Here is a 10,000-nt window from a genome sequence, read left to right as displayed (position 1 = left end):
ACCATGGAACGTGAACGATATAACGATCACAAAAAAAAAAAAGAAAAAAGACGGAGAAACCCAATCGTAAAACAAAATAAATTGGAGATATTAAAATTGATATAAAAAAAAAAATATATATATATATATATAAATACAAATAAATAAGTAAAAAATAATTACTAAAACTGGCTTTATCAGAAAAACTCAGCGCGAGCAAACTTTTTTCGTCGCGTACGATCCGATAGAAAAAGCAGGAAAACAAAAAGGAGAACAAAAAAAAAGAAAAAAGAAAAGAAAAACAGAAAAAGAAAAAATTAAAAGAGAAATGGAAAATTCACCACCAAAACGAGTATGCGATAATAAAAATATCCTTTATATATATATATATATATACATATATATATACAAGGAGATAACACTTGAAGCGTCTTGAGAGTTCGAAGGCAAGAGATCGACTGAACAACCGTCGTTGGAAAGAAAGGAGAGAGAGAGAGAGAGAGGGAGAGAGAGAGAGAGAGAGAGAGAGAGAGAGAGAGAGAGAGAAGAGCTGTTGTTGGATTCGTTCGTTGTTCTTGAAGGAGAACGACAGCTGCCACATGGAAGAAGGAAGATATCCACCTTCCATTCGAGTAAAGGACGTTGGAAAGGGAGATACATGCAAACAGTAGTTGAACAAGGACGAAAGATTTCGAGAAGAAGGATAAAAGAAATGCTATAAGTATATATATATATATATATATATGTGTGTGTGTGTATGTGTGTGTATGTGGGGTGAAAGGTGGAAGAAGAGGAGGGTGGCTTATAAGAAGAAGAAGGACCAAGGGTCCACGCGTTTGAGTTATTTCTTCTTTCTTTTATCTTCTTCTTCTTCTTTTATTTTTTTTTTTTTTATTTTTCTTCTTCTTCTTATAACCCCCATCACTGTATGCCTTCTTCTCATTATTTCGCATTGAAAATTTTGTTTGCATTTGTTTCTTTTTTTTTTTTTTAATTTCATGTTTTTTCTTTCCTTTCTTTTTCTCTTTCTTTCTTTTTTTTTTGTTTTGGATTTATCATAATACCATCCCTATGAGCCTTCTCATTGTCTCGCATTGAAAATAATGTTATCGTTTATTTCTTGGTTCTTTTTTCTTTTTCTTTTTTTATTTTGTTTCCTTTTTATTTATTTACTTATTTATTTATTTATTTATTTATTTATTTATAATCTCTTCATCTATGCGTCCTCTTCTTGTATTGCCTTATTGAATTGAAAATTTTCATCAGGTACGTTGGTTCGTTCATTTCTTCGTCTTTTTAATTTTCTTTTTCTTTTATTTACTCATCTCCCTCCTCCTCCTCCTCCATTCTTTTCCTCTTCCTTCTTCTTGTTCTTTTTTTATATAGCTTGTTGTCAGCAGGTACATAGGAAGATGTCGAGAAAAAGATGCATCATGCGTGTTCGACCGTGACACTCGAACTTCACTCGTTCAACGAGTGTCCTTAAAGATCCATCGTCGTCTTTGTGATCTTACGTAATAATAATCCACGTTGTTCTTCTCTCATACTTCTCGTAGATTAGAGAGAGAGAGAGAGAGAGAGAGAGAGAGAGAGAGAGAGAGAGAGAGAGAGAGAGAGAATTACGTAAGAGAAATTTCATCTTATTAGGAAAGATCATACATTCTACGTACTTACGTATGTATGTATGTAAATATGTATATACGTATGTACATCAATACGGTTTACTGTTATTTCCTTATAATATGGCATTTAAGAAAATTTTTTTTAGAATTGATTTCAACTTGAATTCGAATATAGAGAATAATAAGTTTACAGGATCGATATAATCGAAGGGATTGGATAGTTGGTATCAAAAGTTTCTAAGAGGATTTTAATAAATCTATTCGTCGAACATTTTTTTTTTTCTTTTTTTTTTAGAATGTTTAAGCGAATTGTTTCTTTCATTCTTTCTTCTTTTTTGCTTTTATTTTATTCTATTTTTTTTTTTCTGATACTCCTCATTTGCATTTTATTAATCGTAAAGTTACAAAAATTAAACTCGTCGGATGATCATTGAAAATTTGATCTATGACGTTTCAAATGTGTAAATTAACATTTAAAAATTGTTATTTCAAAATTTACGGATTAGAACATTAAGTTGATAGGAATGACTTAAAATCTTTTGATCCTCTTAATCCTCCTCCTTTCTCCCTATTAAACCAACCCACCCACCCACTTATCATTATTCAAAAAAATAATTATATTTCTCGTGATTTAATTTATTATTTATTTATTTATTTATTCATTTAAAAAAAAAAAAAAAAATGAAAGGGGGAGAAAAGAAAGTTTGGATTGAGTTTCGCGTTAAAGTGATCGATATAGGCACTTATAAAAAGATAAACAAATAATGTGTCACGTTGATCTCTTAGAACAAATTGTTTCTTTTCCTTTTCTTTTTTCTTTGTTCTTTTCCTTCATTTCTCTCTTTTTTTTTTTTTCCTTCTTCAACTTTACAAATCGTAAAATCATCGAAAATCAATACTCGTAATATTAGTGATCGATTGTAAAAATAAAGCTTAGGAAAAAATTACTTTGATATATACGATTAAAATGATCATTAAAATGATCTTAAAAATCTCCCTTTCGTCGTCAAAAATCGTCCCTTAAATTCTTCTGCCACTCACGAGAGAAAAAAAAAAAAAAAAAAAAAAAAAGAAAAAAAAAAGAAAAAAAAGAAAGAAAGAATTATGGCTTTCATGCTTTAATTTATTATTTATTTATTTATTTATTTATTTATTCATTCATTCATTTAAAAGACGAGAGAGATAAAAGGATGGAACGTTGCGTTGAATTTTGCGTTGAAGTCGTTGATATTATTATGGCTCGTTCAAAGAGAAAAATAAATTGGGGAAGATGAAGATGAAGATGAACGAGAAGAAGAAGAAGAAGAAGAAGAAAAAGAAGAAGAAGAAGAAGAAGACGATGATGATGACGAAGGAGAACGAAGGGGTGGAATTAAAGCCTCCCAAGAGTAGGAACATCTGCCTGTCGGGTGTTCACGAACGCGACTCGTGCTCTGCATTGGGCGCGTGCTCCTAACTCGATATACATATATATATACATATATATGTATATATATATATATATATTGGTATATGAAACGTTAGGTCTACAACGTGTGCTTCCGACGTGCACCTGGCTTCATGTTTTTTCCCCTTCGAAGATAGTTTGGTCGTTCGACCGAAAGCATTGCTTCTTTTTTTCTTCTTCTTCTTCTTCTTCTTCTTCTGATTTTCCTTGTCTTTCTTTCTTTCCCTCTCACTATTCGTATTTTCTACATGAGCATAGAATGTAGATTCATGAACGATAAGAGAGACATTATTATTTTGTTCGTTAGCAATCTAATGTTATGATGCGAAATATTACGTGGAATTTTTTGGGACGCGATCTAATTTTTCTTCTTGTTATTGTCATTGTTCTCTTCCTTTTTTTATCTCTTCTACTTTTTTCTTTTTTTTTTTTTTTTTTTTTTTTGTATTCATAAAGGAAATTTTTGGAATTATTGGTGATTACTATATATATCGTTTTCTCTTTGATTATTTTTCTTATCTTTTTTTTTCCTTATTTTCATTTTTCTTTTTTTCTTATCCTATTTTTTTTTTTTTTTTTTATTTTATTTTATTTTATGCCAGTGCAGTTGTATTACGCCAAGCGTATATACGTATTATTTTGAAAAATATGACGACCGATCCTTGATCTAATTTTCTCTTTTTTCTTCTTCTTCTCCCTTTTTTCCCCTTTTGTAATGACATCGTCGTAATAATATATAAAAAATTATATAATGTAAACGTTTTCATATTACTTATGGATGTAGTGAGTATTAAAAAAAAAAAAAAAAGAAAAAGAAAAAAAAAAGATAGATAAAAAAGAAAAGAAAAGAAAAAGAAAGAAAGAAAGCAAGCCAAAAAAAAAAAAAAAAAAATAATAAAAGGAAAATTTATAAAGGAAGTAGCGAGAAATAAATAACGTTTGAAAGGACATCGAAAATGATGATGATATTATTAATAACAATGTTATCTAGTCAAGGTCGAAACGAGGAGGAAGATTGTACCTTTTCGAGTGTATCACGAATACTACTACTACTACTACTACTATTCCTCCTCCTTCTCCTCCTAGTCCTACTACTACTATTACTACTATTACACCTATATTCTTTGTGGTCTGCAATTAATCCACACTCAAGGATCTTATACTCTCTATTGTCTTTGGAGAGAGAGAGAAAGAGAGAGAGAGAGAGAGAGAGAGAGAGAGAGAGAGAGAGAGAGAGATGAGGATCGTTTTGACTTTGGAAGCGTTCACTCTGAGCTTGAGGAACAATGAGGAAGAAAGAAAGGAAAAAATGAAAGAAAGAAAAGGATAGAAAGAAGACAGGGATAGTGAGATAGATAGACCAGACAGAGAGAGAGAGAGACAGAGATAGAGAGAGAGATAGAGAGAGAGAGAGATAGATAGATAGATAGATAGATAGATGCAAGGCTAAAGTAGAAGAAGAGGTTAGAGAGAGGGAGGATAACCTAGACTTCGTACACTTATGGTACATGTGTGTGCGCGTTTGTCTCCGGGACAAAACCCTCAGACGGCGACAGTCCTATAGCACCATTGCAACCCCTCTCCTTCACTCCTTCACTCCTCCCATTCCCTCAACCACTAGCATCATTGCCACTGCTTCCACTATCGTCACCAACCATCATCAACCACCACCATCACTACCACCAATACCAACATCATCAACCACCACTACTAACATATCAGGAACATCAGCAACACTGATGTGGCTTTCGGATGGAGAACTATCAGCTGGCACTTGGACACGCGCCATAGAGAAGCCTTCTCTATCCTCTCTATCCTCTATCGTCTTTCTCTCTCTCTCTCTTTCTCTCTTTCTCTTTCTCTCTCTCACTTGCTCATTTCCTTCCGTAATTATTATATTATATTAACCCTGCATTTCCTTGAATAATAAGGTTTTCTTCTTGTATCAAGTTTCTTCGGATACATATATATACTTCTTCCGTCATTTTTATGCGTGTGCACATGGCTCTCTCTCTCTCTCTCTCTCTCTCTCTCTCTCTCTCTCTCTCTCTCTCTTTGTGTGTTGTGTATGTTACGTGTACATGTACGTGTGTCTATCTTCTTATCTCTTTCTCTTTCTCTTGCTTTCTTCTTTCAAGCTTTCTTTTTCATTTTTGTTTTTGTTTTTTTTTTGTTTGTTTGTTTAAATCTTTTTTTTCTGAAATCTTTTTTTATTCTAATCGTTTCAGACTGTATCAAAGGAAAGTTTTGATGAAAATCTTAAAAAAGAAAAAAAAAAAAAAAGAAAAAAAAAGAAAAGAATTTTATTGAAAAGATATAAGAAAAATGAAGAAAGAGAGTAGTATAAGGGAAAGAAATTAAATCAAAGAGTCGTCGAAAAAGGATAATTGATTTTTGCAAACTGTTAGAGAACTTTTGATTCACCGAAAGAATTTATACTTAATTTCCTCAGAAAGTATTTTTCATCTTTATATCACTTACTTTCTTACTCTTTCTTTCTCTTCTATCAGTTCTTTCCTTCCTTCTTTCTTTCTTTCTTTCTTTCTTTCTTTCTTTCTTTTGAATCAAAAGTTTCTCGAACGATCAAAAGTTTTCATTGTGATTCTTAAAAACGAATTATTCTTCTCAGCGACTTTTCGAGATTCGACTAGGTTAATCTTGCGATTATGAAGAGAAAAAAGCAAAAAACAAAAAAAAAAAAAAGAAAAGAAAAGAAAAGAAATTGGACTAAAAAGTCGTCGAAAAAAAAGCATGACTGATTTTTAAAAATTTCTTAAGAAATTTTAATAAATATGTAATATCATGTGTTTATTATGTTCATTATGAATAGACATATAAGATTAAATATATTAATCTCTTTAGGCAATTAAATTATATTACATATTATGCATTATTTATTTATTTATTTATTTATTTATTTATTTAAAAAAATATAATGTCTATATGTATAATACGTATAGATCAAAAATTTATTTATTTGTTATATATATACATAGTATTTCCGTGCATGAAGTATATAGCAATGTCTGATGTCTGGAAAATACAGGGAATGTTCAGATTTCGATACATATGTCAGACTATTCCAATGATGCCTCGATATATTCATGCTCGTCAACATACCAGAGATAACGCCGACGAATATATTACGAAATTATGCGAAGAATTTAGTAATGATTCAGGAAAGCGATCGTGAAAGATTATTTCTTTCCTTCTATTCTATTCTATTCTTTTTTTTCTTTCTTTTTTTTTTTTTTTTTTTTTTTTTTCATTCAATTAGAATGACGAAAGTGAACACGAATCATAACTTCTTTCTTATTCCTTTTAATTCCTTCTTTTTCCTTATTTTCTCTTTTCTTTTTTTTTTTTATTTTTTATTTTTTTATTTTCTTTTTGTTTTTCTCCCCTCTTATATATTACATTATTCCTTTCGATCGAAAAATATTAATTTATTAACATTTATTAGAAGAAAAAAAGGATACATATATATATATATATATATATATATATAAATATTGTTACATATAAACGTATATTTTTTATTATACTATGTAGCGCGTAGAAAAAAAAAAATTGTAGAGAAAGAAAAAGAAAAAGAAAATAAAATAGATACTTATTTCGATATATCGTGATAAATAAATTTTCTTTTTCTTTTTTTTCTTTTTTTCTTTTTCTTTTTTTTTTTTTTTTTTTATTATACAAATAAATTCTAATCCATCCGCGATAGACGACATATATTTTCTTTTCTCTTTCTCCCACTCTCCTTTTTTTTATTCTCTTTTTTTTTTTTTTTTTTTTTTTTTTTTTTTTTTTTTTTTTTTTTTTTTTTTTTTTTAAATAATCTCCGATATATCAACGATACGACAAAATGGTACGACGTTTCTAGTTTGGCATTTCGCCACGCCTTTCACCATTCGCCGATCACAAAACAACAAGAAAAGTAGAAAACTACAACTACACTTCTATTATCGTCTGTTCCAACATCGTGATATCGCCATCGTATTTCCACGATATGAAAAGAGAGATAGGGTATTAGTTAGTACTATACATATACATGTATAGTACTTAGAGACAACTATAGTCATTTCCCTGCATATTGTCAGTACACGGAGTGCGTTCTATTTATAGGTAAAGTACATTAACGGATGTATTCAACGATAGATTCTACTAGGACGATGAGATGTAATAAAAATAAACCGGTGATACTCGATGGTGTATAAAAGTAAAACACCATACTCGTTTGCTCTTCTTAGGAAACCTTTTAAAGTACTGTACTTTACTTACTTACTTACTTACTTACTTACTTACTTACTTACTTACTTACTTACTTACTTACATACTTACATACTTACATACATAGATAGATACATACATACGTACATACTAGCAAATATTCTAAGGGAGAATTTTTAATTATTAAAAGAATGAACGATAATAATGTTTATAAAAGATCTACGAGATACTTTCTAATTAATACTTTTTTTTCCTTTTTTTGTTTTTTTTTTCCTCTTTTCTTCTTCTCAAACACTTTTTCAAACTCTCTCTCCCTCTCTTTCACTTTTTTTGTCTCTTTCTTTTTTTTTTTTTGACTCATAACATTTATAATCATAACTTTGTAATAGCTCTTAAAAAGAACGTTACGTTGAATTAATAAAAATATTATATAAATGGAAATCCAGGAATTGAATGTGATTAGTGCAAAAAAAGATTTCTCTCTCACTCTCTATTTATCTATCTTTCTCTCTTACTTTCTTAACATTTCAATAAATTTATAAAAAAATTTTATATAACATAAGAATCGAACATGTTTAATGAAACAGCACACTCACTCTCTTTTACTCTCTCTCTTTATTTTTTTCTCTCTCTCTCTTTCTCTCTCTCTCTCTCTCTCTCTTTATCTTTCTTCAATTAAATTAATATAATTTTATATAAGATTTTATATTATTATTTGCATATATATATATATATATATATATATATATATATGTATAAGAATTGTATATAATCGGATTTGTTTATAAAAAAAAAAAAGAAAATATTTAAATATAATCTTTACACTTGTAAATATTTATTTATCAATGATAAATAGAGAAAAGGACAATTATCCTGTTTGTTCGTATTCATTTAATTAAAGATATTATTTAATGGATTAACGAATTTTCTCTAATATAGAATTATTTAATCATAATCCTACTCGCTCATTAATTGCATCCCCGATATTCTCGAGATTACGAATCGAAGGAAAAGTGTCTCCCTCTTGATAATCGATAAAACATTTGATATGCTCGATCAAGCTGAATGAGAATTAATAAAAGGACGAAAGAGGAAATTGAGAGAAAGGATTATAGTTGGATATTAAATGGAAAGGACTCGACTATTTACGCTTGAAAGGATGGAAATTTTCTCTTTCTCTATTTCTCTATTTTTCTATTTCTCTCTCTCTCTCTCTCTCTCTCTCTCTATTTTTCTCTTTTCTTTCCTTCTTTCATTTTTTTTTTTTTGACAAAAACAAATTCAAAGTATAAACGAACATACGCTACTTTGACCCTTCAATGTTATGAACAAGTAAACTCGTTTCAACTTGACACGATCTTTTTTATCAATCTTTAATAATTAGTTTTTTTTTTTTTTTTCTTTTTTTTATATACAGAAAAAAGAAAGAATCATTTTATTTTTATTTTGTTATACTTTTATAATATTATAATTCGTTATACAATTTTCTTTTCTCCATCGTATTGTATTATATTATATTATTTACAAAAAAGAATATTGTACTTCAATGGGGAGGGGGGGGGGGGAAAGGAAAAAAAAACAACAAAAAAAAAAAAAGAAAAAAGAGAGGGTAAATAATTGTATTAACGTATTAATTAATTGTATTAATTGTAAATTGTAATTCTCCTGTAGGATTTAATTTTCTTTAAGCGAAAAAAAAAGAGAAAAAAGGAATATAAAAAAGAAAAAAAGAAAAAGAAAAAGCAAAAAATATGATCTCGAACTTTCTTCGAAAAAAAAAAAAAACAAAAAAAGAAAAAAGAAAATAGAAAAGAAAGAAAGAAAGAATATCGTTGGCAGTGCGATCGATCCTTCCGTTTGAAATCGATACTGTCGATCGGTGATATCGATATGAATATATATATATATATATATATATATATATATATATATATATATATATATATATATATATCTTTCTCTTTACAGTCTTGGAATCAAATTTGTTCGCTTTCGGATTTTATCCGATCGTCGTCGGTTTCACTTCGAATAAGAAGAAATTCGAAACGACAACGAAAACGACGATGAAAACGACGACGACGACGACGACGACGACGACGACGACGACGACGACGACGATAACGACGACGACGACGACGACGACGACGTACTCGGTGAAACGCGTAGCTAATCTAAAATGCAGAATCTCTCTAAGCTAAGGATATATATATATATATATATATATATATATATATATATATATATGTATGTATGTATCTAATATTACGTTCTGGTGAACGTAAAAAAAGAAATAAAAGAAAACAAGAAAAAACAAAAGAAAAATAAACAAATAAAAATTTAATAAAAACTCAGCCCGGAGAAATTGTGCCCAGGATATACGTGAATAGAGTTCTTGGATAATTTAAAAAAAAAAAAAAAAAAAAAAAAAAAATGAAAAAAAAACCAATTACTAGTTTTACGATCTGAAAAAAGAAAAGAAAAGAAAAGCAAAGGGAAGAATATAAATAAATACATAAATAAATAAATTAACGTATAAAAACTTTCGTAAATGAATAATTATCGATCTTGTTCTTTCTTTTTTTTTTCTTTTCTTCTTTTTTTTTTTAATCAGAAAGAAAACTTTTCAATCGTCCAAGGACTTTCGAGAGATTCTATACTTTCTGCATAATTAGAATATTGAATTCCATTCAATTTTGAATATTTCTTTCCTCTCTCTCTCTCT

General features: G+C 29.0%; 1 protein-coding gene across 2 annotated transcripts in view; it reads right to left on the bottom strand.

The window, feature by feature from the left end:
- Positions 1-10,000, bottom strand: part of LOC124427613 (IQ motif and SEC7 domain-containing protein 1) — a 117,465-nt gene that overhangs the window by 10,836 nt on the left and 96,629 nt on the right. The window lies entirely within an intron of this gene.

The sequence above is a fragment of the Vespa crabro genome, chromosome 10 (assembly GCF_910589235.1).
Source record: "Vespa crabro chromosome 10, iyVesCrab1.2, whole genome shotgun sequence".
In the NCBI taxonomy this organism is placed as follows: Eukaryota; Metazoa; Arthropoda; class Insecta; order Hymenoptera; family Vespidae; genus Vespa; species Vespa crabro.
This window is presented reverse-complemented; position numbering and strand designations above follow the sequence as displayed.